This window comes from Salmo trutta, chromosome 5, assembly GCF_901001165.1.
Source record: "Salmo trutta chromosome 5, fSalTru1.1, whole genome shotgun sequence".
Taxonomy (NCBI): domain Eukaryota; kingdom Metazoa; phylum Chordata; class Actinopteri; order Salmoniformes; family Salmonidae; genus Salmo; species Salmo trutta.
The window spans coordinates 21,081,154-21,096,760 of NC_042961.1; the positions used below are offsets into that span (position 1 = coordinate 21,081,154).

A 15,607-nucleotide genomic window follows, 5' to 3' on the forward strand; every position below is an offset into this window, starting at 1 on the left:
TGACTAACTGTTAGATATTCTAGTAGGGGTTTATATCAACAACTGTTAGATATTCTAGTAGGGGGTTATATCAACAACTGTTAGATATTCTAGTAGGGGGTTTATATGACTAACTGTTAGATATTCTAGTAGGGGGTTATATGACTGACTGTTAGATATTCTAGTAGGATATTTATATCAACAACTGTTAGATATTCTAGTAGGGGGTTTATATGACTGACTGTTAGATATTCTAGTAGGGGGTTATATGACTAACTGTTAGATATTCTAGTAGGGGGTTATATGACTAACTGTTAGATATTCTAGTAGGGGTTTATATGACTGACTGTTAGATATTCTAGTAGGGGGTTATATGACTAACTGTTAGATATTCTAGTAGGGGTTTATATCAACAACTGTTAGATATTCTAGTAGGGGGTTATATCAACAACTGTTAGATATTCTAGTAGGGGGTTATATGACTAACTGTTAGATATTCTTTTAGGGGTTTATATGACTAACTGTTAGATATTCTAGTAGGGGTTTATATCAACAACTGTTAGATATTCTAGTAGGGGGTTTATATGACTAACTGTTAGATATTGTCACGTCCTGGCCAGTATATAAGGTTAATTGTTTTGTAGTTTGGTCAGGGCGTGACAGAGGGTATTTGTTTTATGTGGTTCAGGGTGGTGTGTTTGTTAAAAGGGGGTGTTTGATTTAGTATTTCCGGGGTTTTGGTTTATAGTCTATGTTTATGTATTTCTATGTCTAATCTGGTGAGTGTGTTTCTATGTTGGTTAATTGGCTTTGGGACTCTCAGTTGAAGGCAGGTGTTGTCTATCTGCCTTTGATTGAGAGTCCCATATATAAGGGTGTGTTTGTGTTTGTGATTGGGGGTGATTGTTCTGTGTTGAGCTTTGCATTGCAGACTGTCAGTGTATCGTTCGTTTTCTTGTTTGTTGTGTTTGTATTCGTGTTGAATTTCATTAAATGTTCAAGATGAACTCTATCGACTCTGCTGCGTGTTGGTCTACCTTTTCCGACGATGATTTCGTTATATCGTCTGAAGACGAAGATATTCGTGACAGAATCACCCACCACTCAAGGACCAAGCAGCAGAGGAAGGAGCAGACGGCGTTCGAGTTGGACTGGCGGGAGAAGTGGACTTGGGAGGAAGTTCTGGACGTGGCCGGACCTTGGCATCAGGCTGGGGAGTATCGCCGCCCGCAGTGGGAAATAGAAGCAGCCAAGGCAGAGAGGCGGTGGTACGAGGCCAGAGACGCGCTGAGGGAGAAGCACGAGAGGCACCCCCAATAATTTTTTTGGGGGGGGCACACGGGTAGTTTGGCTAGGCAAAGGAAGAGCCGGAAGCCAGCTACCCGTGGTTATATGGAGGAGCGTATGAGGTGGGGAGCGCCATGTTTTGCTGAGAAGCGCACTATCTCACCCATACGCACGCACAGTCCGGTGCGAGTTATTCCAGCCCCTCGCAGGTGCCGTGCTAGAGCGGGCATCCAGCCTGGTAGGAGGATGCCTGCGCATCTGGTCGCCGGTACGCCTCCGAGGACCAGGCTACCCAACTCCCGCTCTACGCACGGCTACCATCAGGCCCCTGCACAGCCCAGTCTGCCCTGTACGAGCACTCCGCTCGTACAGGGCTACTAGTTCCATCCAGCCAAGGCGGGTTGTGCAGGAGGTAAGATCTAGACCGGCTGTGCGCCTCCATAGCCCTGGGTTTCCAGCTCCTGTCTCTCGTGCGGACCCGGAAGTGCGTCCACCCAGTCCGACTCGTCCTGTTCCCGCTCCCCGCACTAAACGACAAGTGCGTAAACCCAGCCTCGCCAGTCAACAGTCGTCGGAGCTGCCCGCCAGTCAACAGTCGTCGGAGCTGCCCGCCAGTCAACAGTCGTCGGAGCTGCCCGCCAGTCAACAGTCGTCGGAGCTGCCCGCCAGTCAACAGTCGTCGGAGCTGCCCGCCAGTCAACAGTCGTCGGAGCTGCCCGCCAGTCAACAGTCGTCGGAGCTGCCCGCCAGTCAACAGTCGCCGGAGTGGCCAGACTGCGCTGAACTGCCGGAGTGGCCAGACTGCGCTGAACTGCCGGAGTGGCCAGACTGCGCTGAACTGCCGGAGTGGCCAGACTGCGCTGAACTGCCGGAGTGGCCAGACTGCCCTGAACTGCCGGAGTGGCCAGACTGCCCTGACTGTCCCGAGTGGCCAGACTGCCCTGACTGTCCAGACTGCCCTGACTGTCCCGAGTTGCCAGACTGCCCTGACTGTCCCGAGTTGCCAGACTGCCCAGACTGTCCCGAGCTGCCAGACTGCCCAGACTGTCCCGAGCTGCCAGACTGCCCAGACAGCCTGGAACGGCCTGAGCCGGAGCCACCTCCAAAAAATAGGTGGGTTGGGGGGGGGGGGTGTAGCACAGTGCCGTCATTGACGGCAGCCACCCTCCCATCCCTCCCTTTAGTAAGGGGGAATTTTTCGTTTGGGTATTGTTTGGGGTTATTTTTTTTTTGTTAAGGTGCTTCCGGGGTAGCACCTTTAAGGGGGGGGGTACTGTCACGTCCTGGCCAGTATATAAGGTTAATTGTTTTGTAGTTTGGTCAGGGCGTGACAGAGGGTATTTGTTTTATGTGGTTCAGGGTGGTGTGTTTGTTCAAAGGGGGTGTTTGATTTAGTATTTCCGGGGTTTTGGTTTATAGTCTATGTTTATGTATTTCTATGTCTAATCTGGTGAGTGTGTTTCTATGTTGGTTAATTGGCTTTGGGACTCTCAGTTGAAGGCAGGTGTTGTCTATCTGCCTTTGATTGAGAGTCCCATATATAAGGGTGTGTTTGTGATTGGGGGTGATTGTTCTGTGTTGAGCTTTGCTTTGCAGACTGTCAGTGTATCGTTCGTTTTCTTGTTTGTTGTTTTTGTATTCGTGTTGAATTTCATTAAATGTTCAAGATGAACTCTATCGACTCTGCTGCGTATTGGTCTACCTTTTCCGACGATGATTTCGTTATATCGTCTGAAGACGAAGATATTCGTGACAGATATTATAGTAGGGGGTTTATATGACTAACCGTTAGATATTCTAGTAGGGGTTTATATCAACAACTGTTAGATATTCTAGTAGGGGATTTATATGACTAACTGTTAGATATTCTAGTAGGGGGTTTATATGACTAACTGTTAGATATTCTAGTAGGGGGTTTATATGACTAACCGTTAGATATTCTAGTAGGGTATTTATATCAACAACTGTTAGATATTCTAGTAGGGGGGTTTATATGACTAACTGTTAGATATTCTAGTAGGGGGTTTATATGACTAACTGTTAGATATTCTAGTAGGGGGTTTATATGACTGACCGTTAGATATTCTAGTAGGGGTTTATATCAACAACTGTTAGATATTCTAGTAGGGGGTTATATGACTGACTGTTAGATATTCTAGTAGGGTATTTATATCAACAACTGTTAGATATTCTAGTAGGGGGTTTATATGACTGACTGTTAGATATTCTAGTAGGGGGTTATATGACTAACTGTTAGATATTCTAGTAGGGGTTTATATCAACAACTGTTAGATATTCTAGTACGGGGTTTATATGACTAACTGTTAGATATTCTAGTAGGGGTTTATATGACTAACCGTTAGATATTCTAGTAGGGGTTTATATGACTAACTATTAGATATTCTAGTAGGGGTTTATATGACTAGCTGTTAGATATTCTAGTAGGGGGTTTATATCAACAACTGTTAGTCATATAAACCCCCTACTAGAATATCTAACAGTTAGATATTGTAGTAGGGGTGTTATATGACTAACTGTTAGATATTCTAGTAGGGGTTTATATCAACAACTGTTAGATATTCTAGTAGGGGGTTTATATGACTAACTGTTAGATATTCTAGTAGGGGTTTATATCAACAACTGTTAGATATTCTAGTAGGGGGGTTATATGACTAACTGTTAGATATTCTAGTAGGGGTTTATATGACTAACTGTTAGATATTCTAGTAGGGGTTTATATCAACAACTGTTAGATATTCTAGTAGGGGGGTTATATGACTAACTGTTAGATATTCTAGTAGGGGATTATATCAACAACTGTTAGATATTCTAGTATGGGGTTTATATGACTAACTGTTAGATATTGTAGTAGGGGGGTTATATGACTAACTGTTAGATATTCTAGTAGGGGTTTATATCAACAACTGTTAGATATTCTAGTAGGGGGTTTATATGACTAACTGTTAGATATTCTAGTATGGGGTTTATATGACTGACTGTTAGATATTCTAGTAGGGGCTTAATATCAACAACTGTTAGATATTCTAGTAGGGGTTTATATGACTAACTGTTAGTCATATAAACCCCCTACTAGAATATCTAACAGTTAGTCATATAAACCCCTACTAGAATATCTAACAGTTAGTCATATAACCCCCTACTAGAAAATCTAACAGTTAGTCATATAACCCCCTACTAGAATATCTAACAGTTGTTGATATAAACCCCTACTAGAATATCTAACAGTTAGTCATATAAACCCCTACTAGAATATCTAACTGTTAGATATTCTAGTAGGGGTTTATATGACTAACTGTTAGATATTCTAGTAGGGGTTTATATCAACAACTGTTAGATATTCTAGTAGGGGGTTATATGACTAACTGTTAGATTTTCTAGTAGGGGGTTATATGACTAACTGTTAGATATTCTAATAGGGGTTTATATCAACAACTGTTAGATATTCTAGCAGGGGGTTTATATGACTGACTGTTAGATATTCTAAATCAGGGGATAGTCAGCTGAGATCAGACCAGTGGTGTCATTAGGTCTGGGCTTCCATGCTTCAGCCCTGGATGTTTTTGGTCCAGACCTTTTTAACTTATTTTATTTTTACACTTCCGTGTGATATGAGTTTCTATAACCACACATCACTTGTGCTATGCAGTATATATAGAAAAAAGATTTTCTTGCACATTTGTATGACAAATATAAGCAATACAATACGCTGCGTTATGCAGTAGAAGGCACTGCAATCAGCCCTTGACGTGATACGGTGCCTGCAGTGATTGGTCGAGGTTTCACAAGGCAGAGGACCGCTTACGCTCCTTGACCCCTCCCCCACTCCTACAGCACCTGTTTTATGTCGTCACTCAGCAAAACGTCTGTCACTCAGTCAGAGTCTGCAGCATAGCACTTTATAGGACAGCATAGGAACTCTTCTTCCAAAAGATAGGCCAAAACAAGCGAGCAGGTTGAGGCAGCAGTGAATGAGGTGGAGAGGACAGAACAGCCAGAGAGTCAGAGTGCAGCAGCAGCAGAGTTAGCCACAGGTTTGTGCAGGGTTGGTGGTAGCTAACTAGCTAACGTTAGTCTACCTCAGTCTACCTCAGCATAAGGTTGGCTAATGCTAATAAAGTAGCTTAAGCTATTGGGTGTCAGTCAGTTATTTAACAGTATATTTAGTGAGTGGGCAAGCTAAGGATGTTGATATAAGTATTGATATTAGGAAAAGTGTTTATTTCTTGAGAGTGTATTTGATGGGTTTCGTTTTTTTAGCTAGCTACTGGCTGGCTATCTAGCTGAGAACGTTTTTCTGACTGAAGCACGTCTTCTGACAATGACACAGTGTCCCCCCGTGGACTGAAGCTGAACTTTACTACAATATAATATTTTGCCGTTTAAATTAGCAATGTTGAGGTGGTAGAACTGACTAAATGAAAAAAGAAATTAATCATAGAGGTCTTATAACCTAACCTTATTCAATTATACAGGTAAACATGCTTGGCTCATGTCTGTTATTTCCATATAGGCTATGTAACTATTTGTAAAAAACTGCCCATTATTAAATTGGTGATATTATTTCATTTAGCTTTTATTTGTATTACACTTTGTATTCACTTAGCTAATTACTTTTCTATTGTTGTTGCATTGTCGAGAGGTTAACCTGCAAGTCAGCATTTCATTGCACTGTGTACACCATGCATTTCATGTGTATATGACAAATAAAAAAAATCTGAAGGGGGAGGGCAGCTAGTATAACATCATGCAGAGGAAAAGCGAGAGCTGAGCACGTTTTCACTCCTCTGTCAGGTTACCTATCCATTATTTGATTTAATTAGTATTTGTTTTCTTAGCAGACACCCTTATTTATGAGACACGAGACAACCACATCATACCACATCCGAAACCAACTCACGTTTGAATTTAGTCATGCCGCTAGCATTTCTTAATGAACCAATTCTTAAACGAGGCCAAATCAGGAAGTGTATTTGCCCTTTAAAACGAATTAATGACATGTTGCACCTCTACCTTGCTACCTTTCAGATGAGCCAAGGAGGATGACAGATGAGAACAACAGGCCAGTGGAGCACTTAGAACAGCAGCAGCCAGGGGCAGCTGGTAGGGAAGAGGATGCTTTAGGTGACCCAGACATAGGCCCAAAACAAGTTCAGCTACTCCAGTATCCCCTTGACCGTTTTGGATTGAAAAACTAAAGAGACGCACCAGACAAGACACAGGGGCAGCAACAGAAAAGTAAATGATGGAGAGAGACACGAGACAAGACACAGAGATAGCAACAGAAGAGTAGGATATGATCGAGCGAGACACCAGAACGGAACAGGCCATAACAGAAGAAGGAAGACAAAGAAGACATTAACAAACAAGAACTTGAGACAGCAACGGACAAGACACAGATAAAGTGACAAGAGGGCAGATGGAGAGAGAACAGAGGTGGGTTGAGCACACAGTATCACTTCAAGCTGATCTATAGATTCAAATGATAACAGGTGAAATACAGACAGTGAAAAATCAAGACATGGTTTACAAATAATTTGCAGGTGAGGTACTACGAAGCTATATGGAATTGTTTTAAGAAGGTCATACCAAGGAACATTTTGCTATTTAATTTAGAATTGTAACATTTAATTACATTTACATTACATTAAGACCCCTTGAAGTATATATATTTTTTTATAAAAACGTTTTTTAATAAGTTGTATTTGGCCTTACTGCTATTAGTCCATACAAACTCATTGAATAACAGATTCACTACATGGAGCAACAGATAGTCCCTCCCTCCAAAAAAATCCTATATCTGAGAGATATAAGAAAGATTAGGAAACATTTGTAAAAAATTTTTTTTACATGTATTTAACCCGTTTGTTTTGTCACTAAACAGTCTCCATATATACAGTACCAGTCAAAAGTTTGGACACACCTACTCATTCAAGGGTTTTTCTTTATTCTACATTGTAGAATAATAGTGAAGACACCAAAACTATTAAATAACACATATGGAATCATGTATTAACCAAAAATGTGTTGGAACAAATCAAAATAGATTTTAGATTCTTCAAAGTAGCCACTCTTTGCCTTGATGACAGCTTTGCACACTCTTGGCATTCTCTCAACCAGCTTCACCTGGAATGCTTTTCCAACAGTCTTGAAGGAGTTCCCACATATGGTGAGCATTTGTTGACTGTTGACCAAAAATCTCAAATTTGGACTCATCAGACCAAAGGACAGATTTCCACTGGTCTAATGTCCATTGCTTGTGTTTATTAGTCCAAGCAAGTCTCTTCTTATTGTTGTCCTTTAGTAGTGGTTTCTTTGCAGCAATTTGACCATGAAGGCCTGATTCACCAGTCTCCCCTGAACAGATGTTGAGATGGGTCTATTTCTTGAACTATGTGAAGCATTTATTTGAGTTGCATTTTCTGAGGCTGGTAACTCTAATGAACTGATCCTCTGTAGCAGATGAAACTCTGGGTCTTCCTTTCCTGTGGCGGTCCTCATGAGAGCCAGTTTTATCATAGCGCTTGATGGTTTTTGCGACTGCACTTGAAGAAACTTTCAAAGTTCCTGAAATGTTCCGGATTGACAGAGGTAGCCTAGTGGTCAGAGCGTTGGGCCAGTAACCGGAAGGTTGCTGGATCGAATCCCCGAGCTGATAAGGTAAAAATATGTTGTTCTACCCCTGAGCAAGGCAGTTAACCCACTGTTCCACGGGTGCCGAAGATGTGGATTTCGATTAAGGCAGTCCCCCGCACCTCTCTGATTTAGAGGGGCTGGGTTAAATGCGGAAGACACATCAATCAGTTGGACAACTGACTAGGTATCCCCCTTTCCCAAACACATTAAGAAGGAAAGAAATTCCACGAATTAACTTTAACAAGGCACACCTGTTATTTGAAATGCATTCCAGGTTACTACCTCATGAAGCTGGTTGAGAGAATGCCAAGAGTGTGCAAAGCTGTCATCAAGGGGAAAAAAATTATTTTTTATTATTATGCTAATACATTTTTGCGGGGGCACATGCATCGACATTAGGGGATTCAAGTTTCTCTATGTATTGTAATTACTGCACAGTATGTGTGTGTGTGTGTTTGGGTACTCTGGGATTCTTTAATCAGTTTGGCTCATTGGACAGGTCAGAGTCTGTGTTTGAAGATCTATTCTCTGAATGTTATAATCTCAAGGTGCACAAAATTCATGCATTTTGCTGTTGAAATTACTTATTTTTTTGCCGGGGGAGAATGCCCCCGAACAACCCTACTGGCTTTGGGCTAAGCCCCGAAGGTCTTAAAATCCTAGAAACGCCCCTGGATCAGACCAGCAACCCTTTGTTCCTAATGTGGGCACAACAACTCCAGTATGATTAGCCCTCACGCACTACTAGTATGCTTAGAGCACGATAGGTACTAAATTATTCTGATATTTTTCACTCGCCAGGAAACATCCTAGTCCATTTATGAATCTATGATAATCTAGATAACCACACCCCAACCATATTTACATTGACATTTTAGTCATTTAGCAGACACTGTTATCCAGAGAGATTTACAGTTAGTGCTTTCATCTTAAGATAGTTAAAATAAAATAACATTTAATTGTCACATGCGCTGAATACAACAGGTGTAGACCTTACCTTGAAATGCTTACTCACAAGCCCTTAACCAACAATGCAGTTCAAGAAATAGAGTTAAGAAAATATTTACTAAATAAACTAAAGTGAGAAAAAAAAAGTACCACAAGAAAATTACATGGCTATATCAAGGGGGTACCGGTACCGAGTCAATGTGTGGAGGTAGAGGTTAAGTCGGGATAATTTGTAAAGCGACTATGCATAGATAATAAACAGCGAGTAGCAGCAGTGTAAAAACAAAGGGGGCAGGGTCAATTGAAATAGTCCGGGTGGCTATTTGATAAATTGTTCAGCAGTCTTATGGCTTGGGGGTAGAAGCTCATAATGAGCCTTTTGGTCCTAGACTTGGCGCACCGGTACTGCTTGCCGTGCAGTAGCAGAGAGAACAGTCTATGACTTGGGTGACAGGAGTCTTTGACAATTTTTTGGGCTTTCCTCTCACATCGCCTAGTATATAGGCCCTGGATGTCAGGAAGCTTGGCCCAGTGATGTACTGCCGAGCAGTTGCTATATCAGGTGGTGATGCAACCGGTCAGGATGCTCTCGATGGTGCAGTTGAAGAAATATTTGAGGATCTGGGGACCCATGCCAAATCTTTTCATTTTCCTGAAGGGGAAAAGGTGTTGCCTTGCCCTCTTCCAACTGTCTTGGTGTGTTTGGACCATGATAGTTCGTTAGTGATGTTGACAGCAAGGAACTTGAAACTCTCGACCTGCTCCTCTTCAGTCCCATCAATGTTAACGGGGGCCTGTTCGGCCCTCCTTTTCCTATAGCCCACGATCAGCTCCTTTGTCTTGCTCACATTGAGGGAGAGGTTGTTGTCCTGGCACAACACTGCCAGGTCTCTGACCTCCTCCCTATAGGCTGTCTCATTGTTGTCAGTGATCAGACCTACCACTGTTGTGTCGTCAGCAAACTTAATGATCGTGTTGGAGTCGTACTTGGCCACGCAATCGTGGGTGAACAGGGAGTACAGGAGGGGACTAAGCACGCACCCCTGAAGGGCCCCAGTGTTGAGGATCAGCGTGGCAGATGTGTTGTTGCCTACCCTTACCACCTGGGGGCGGCCCGTCAGGAAGTCCAGGATCCAGTTGCAGAGGGAGGTGTTTAGTCCCAGGGTCCTTAGCTTAGCGATGAGCTTTGTGGGCACTATGGTGTTCAATGCTGAACTGTAGTCAATGAACAGCCTTCTCACATAGGTGTTCCTTTTGTCCAGGTGGGAAAGGGCAGTGTGGAGTGCGATTGAGATTGCGTCATCTGTGGATCTGTTGGGGCAGTATGCGAATTGGAGTGCATCTAGAGTTTCCGGCATGATGGTGTTGATGTGAGCCATGACCAGCCTTTCAAAGCACTTCATAGCTACTGACGTGGTTGAAAATGTCAGTAAAGACACTTGCCAGTTGGTCCGCGCATGCTTTGAGTACACATCCTGGTAATCCGCCTGGCCCTGCAGCCTTGTGAATGTTGACCTGTTTACATCAGCTACGGCGAGCGTGATCACGCAGTCGTCCGGAACAGCTGGTTCTCTCATGCATGTTTCAGTGTTGCTTGCCTCGAAGCGAGCATAAAAGGCATTTAGCTCGTCTGGTTGGCTCACGTCACTGGGCAGCTCGTGGCTGGGTTTCCCTTTGTAGTCCATAATATTTTAGTGGGATGTCTGTTAAGCGTCTGGATTAGTGTCATGCGCCTTGAAAGCGGCAGCTCTAGCCTTTAGCTTAGTGCAGATGTTGCCTGTAATCCATGGCTTCTGGTTGGGAAATGTATGTAGAGCCACTGTGGGGATGACGTCGTCGATGCACTTATTGATGAAGCCAGTGACTGAGGTGGTATACTCGTCAATGCCATTGGATGAATCCCGGAACATTTTCCAGTTGGTCCTAGCAAAACAGTCCTGTAGCGTAGCATCCACGTCATCTGACCACTTCCGTATTAATCAGGAGGATAGAATTATGCGTCTCTGTGTGTGGAGTAAAGGTGGTCGAGAGTTTTTTTCCTCTCTGGTTGCACATGTGACATGCTGGTAGAAATGAGGTAAAATGGATTCATGTTTGCCTGCATTAAAGTCCCCGGCCACTAGGAGCACCGCTTCTGGATGAGCATTTTCTTGTTTGCATATGACCTTATACAGCTTGTTGATTGTGATCTTTGTGCCAGCATCAGTTTGTGGTCCTAAATAGACGGCTATGAATAATATAGATGAGAACTCTCTTGGTAGATAGTGTGGTCTACATGAGGTATTCTACCTCAGGCGAGCAATACCTCAAGACTTCTGTAATATTAGACATCGCACACCAACTGTTATTGACAAATAGACACACACCCCCCCGCCCCTCGTCTTACCAGACGTAGCTTCTCTGTCCTGCCGATGCATGGAGAAGCCAGCCAGCTCTATATTGTCAGTGTCGTCTTTCAGTCATGTCTCGGTGAAACACAAGATATTACAGTTTTTAATGTCCCGTTGGCAGGATAGTCTTAATCGTAGATCGTCCAGTTTGTTTTCCAATGATTGCACATTGGTCAATAATAAGGAGGGAATTGGTGGTTTACCTACTCGTCGGCGAAGTTAGGTGGGGGAACCACATATCTCAATAATAGTAAGGGCATTTTTCCTCAATAAAGTAGTTATCAGCAGAGTCAGTGCTAGTTGGAAACATTTTTAAATAGTAAAATAAACATTCAGGCCTCCCGATTGGCGCAGCGGTCTAAGGCACTGGAGTGCTAGAGGCGTCACTACAGACCCAGGTTCGATTCCAGACTGTGTCGCAGCAGGCTGCAACCGGGAGATCCTTGAGGCGGCACACAATTGGCCCAGCGTTGTCTGGGTTAGGGGAGGGTTTGGCTGGCCGGGATGTCCTTGTCCCATCGCGCTCTAGTGACTCCTGTGGCGGGCCGGGCGCATGCACGCTGACTTCGATCACCAGTTGTAATGTGTTTCCTCCGACACATTGATGCGGCTGGCTTCCGGGTTAAACGGGCAGTGTGTCAAGAAGCAGTGCAGCTTGGCATGGTCGAGTTTCGGAGGACGCATGGCTTCCGACCTTCGCCTCTCCCGAGTCCGTACGGGAGTTGCAGCAGTGGGACAAGACTGTAACTACCAATTGGGTATCACGAAATTGGGGGGAAAAAGGGTAAAAAGTAAGGAAAATAAATAAACATTCAGGTTTTTTCGAAGCAATTATTCAGAAGATTGGTATTCAAGGAGTCCAAAAAACCCATTATCTAGCCCAACCATTATCTAATCCAAAGTTACCAAAGTACCAAACCCTCTCTCTGTCATTCATATAGTAGCATGCTTTTGTATACACATCCAATTATATAACTGTATACACATTGAAACATCTTTTATCTGTCATCTGTCGTGTTTTCCCCTGTTTTAAGTATACCTTGCTAATGCTTAACCTGCCTGTCCTTTGTTAGCTCCAAAGCCACCCCCAGAGCTCCGGGAGCACTGATCAAAATGAAACGCTGTCATACACAAATTCCCTCAGACAAACAGCCATAATTACTGGAATTAGCCAGCTATTTTGTCATTAGCCTCTGCATTCAATGAGCCTATTAAAAAGAAACAGAAAAGAAAGACAGTGATGGATGTCTAGGGCGGATTTGAAGACACAAGCATCCCCCCCACCCCTTAGCCCCATATTTAATTCTGTGTCTAATACCATAATGTAGTCACTCTCAGAGCTGTGTCTCTGCAGATTGTTCTGATTGGTATTGTGTGAGTGCTGATGGCTCGACTCAGAGAAGTCACTGCATACAAATGCACTTTGTTAGCATTCTGATGAAAATGGCAGCTTGCCTTTTAATGCTGTATTTTCCCCAGCCATAATCATAGGGTGGTATTCAAATAAATGAAGCCAAAACAATGAGACCCAATCAGGACTTCATAAGCTGGTGAAAGGCCAGGGACATGTTAATGAGAGCTGTGAACACATTCCATCTGTTGGAAATACACATATCTGACACATTAGGCAGGCTTTTTGGCTGGCTGCACTTTGTGTCTAAATGGGAAAAGGAGAGAAATGATCTTAACGTGTAATTTAGTGTAAATTTGTGTTTGCACAAATGCAGCCCCCAGTCTTTCAACATTAATGATGGTCATAAAGAGATGTGGAACTTTCTTTCTGCAAGCATCGTGCACACACTTTATGCAAACACACATCTCAAGTCAGGATTTCAACCCAACTCTGCATATTCTTTCATATGGTAGCTTATACTTTTTTGGCATTTCAAGCATTTGTTTGTTCTTGAACAGGTAAGAATATACTGATGTCCTCTATCTTTCACTCATGTTGCTGCCGTGCTTTATTGTTTAGATGTCTTTACACAATTGTAGAAAGGATCAGATGACTGTGACTCATAGAAAGAGTTCAAATGCTGTAACTTTATTGTAAATCTCTGTAAACCATGTTTGGTTGTGCTTCACTTAGGTCAGCATGGATCAAGGATCTGGTGTACGTTTTCACGCACCCTCATCTTTCCACAGAACAAATAACTGCAACAGAGAGGAGAGAGATGGTAAGTCAGTGGAACGTGAATGGGCAAACATCTATCACGATGGTGGTCATACACTGCCCTCTAGTGTTTTACAGAACAGACATCTTTTAGAGAGCTGCACTTTACTTCTCAAGATAATCCCTTGTTATACATTATATTAAAGGATACAGTCCATGTTTGCCTGTGTATACAATACATTAAAAAAACAACTAGTAGCATGTAATTTAATGTGTTCCTCCTTTCATAGGTTTACACTCCAAACCAAATGTAGAGTTACGCTTCGAACACATCGACCACGTGCGTCATTGCATTGTGGTACAACAGAATTACATTAATTTCCAATGAAATGCAGTGTTTGCCTTGCAGCATTGCGTTGCAGAGGCAGTTGCAGTGCGTTCGGTGCGTATGTGTCGAACTGTATGCGTAGGCAAAATGGTAGCAGAAGGTGAATGTTGAACTTTTGTTGCATACATATCCAGATGATGCAGCGTGCTATATTGCGCAATGACGGTGTCGGTGTGTTCGAAGCGTTAACCATAAACATCTGTATAAGGGTGCATAGGCAGTAAATCATAATGCGGTAATCGTTTTGTTAGGGCTGAGTTTGAAGCCTCAGGGGGCCATATTGGCACTAGGGGTGTACAGCTAGCATTAACAGAATGCCCTTGCTTGTCCTCCTGAGGCTCAGACAGCTGCCACACAAGTGGGACTGGCAGGGCTGGGAGGGTAGATAGACATGCAGGGCAGACCGGCAGGATAGACAGAGAGACTGATGTACAATTTGCTATCATTCCCTCGCAGCTGCTCAATCTTGGTGGCACCATACATGGGGCGCAGGGGGTTGATGATGTGGTTGTTCCAGCGGAACTTCATCCCAGTCACCTCGCCAATGTCCGTCTCAGCATCGATGAAGAGCTTGTACTGTAGGTTTTACCAGGTCTCAGGAGACCACTTTAGGAAAGAGGAGAACATTTTCATTCCTTTAGTCAGTTTAGATTGGGGCAGGGTCAGTCTGTTGTCCTATGAATAGATCTTTTTGTTATTCAAGTTCAACAGTCTTCAGAAATCCAAATGATTTTATGGGCTATGATGTTGACACTTACAATTAGAAGAATGAAATATAAATGAAACAATTTAAAACGTGTGTGACATAACATCTCAACTCGTCTATAAGCTAGTTTATATCAGGAGTGGTCACATACAGTACATGTAAACCTGATACTGGCGGGTGTTGCCATGCTCTTCATACAGAGCTATATGTTCATTATCCCTGGCTGGGATCTTCTGCCATCGATGGTTACATTTGCTTTGCAGCGGTACTCAGGAATTTGAATACAGTGCCTTCGGAAAGTATTCAGACCCGTTGACTTTTTCCACATTTTGTTACATTACAGCCTTATTCTAAAATGTATTAAATAATTATTTACAGACAAAGGGCTCAGCATCTCCAGTGTTCAGGTAGAACTTCATATTGGATTGGCCACTGGGGATGGGGAACGTGTCAACATAGCGACCATCATGAGGTCAAGGTGTATACATTGATGTTAGAGAGTGGATTTGACAGGGCAGAGGGACCCGAATATAGAATATGACCATATATACTGTATGGTAAGGTATAGAAATATTATTTGTAGATGTTTGTACTTGGGGACATAGAATTGAGGCATTTCAGTTTGAAAATAAAGATTAAAGCTTAGTATTTATAAACAATTGCCATTTCTGGCCATTCAAGAGGATTCAAAAGAATATAAAAGCATTGGTCAGCTCATTTTGCACATTTCATAAACCATTATAAGTCACTGAGCTGCTGTTAATATTCTGATCAAGGTGAAATGTGAAAAGGGATCTTTTATTTTACGACCCAGCGCTTTCAACATCTTTACGCCCTACACTCCGAGGCCTCTGTGAGTAATCATCTTTTCTTATTGCAGTTTCTCACCATCCGTGTCAAGCACAGGTGGCCAGTGGCACCTTAATTGGGGAGGACAGGCTCATAGTAATGGCTGCAACAGAATAAATGGAATGGTATCCAACACATGGTTGTGTGTTTGATGCCATTCCATTCACCCCATTCCAGCCATTATTAAGAGCCGTCCTCCCCTCAGCAGCCTCCTGTGGACTGTCAACACCCTTGGCTTTTCGAGTACCCCCAAGCAGAGGGAGAACCCTCAAAGTTTTTTTCTCTCTTAACTTGTA

The 15,607-nt window shown here is 43.0% G+C and overlaps 1 long non-coding RNA gene across 1 annotated transcript; it reads left to right on the top strand.

The window, feature by feature from the left end:
• Window positions 1-5,080: 5,080 nt before the first annotated feature.
• Window positions 5,081-14,761, top strand: LOC115193842 (uncharacterized). The gene is made up of 4 exons (XR_003878244.1): window positions 5,081-5,318; window positions 6,313-6,720; window positions 13,345-13,432; window positions 14,213-14,761. It is a non-coding gene; the product is annotated as an uncharacterized LOC115193842 (long non-coding RNA).
• Window positions 14,762-15,607: the final 846 nt, after the last annotated feature.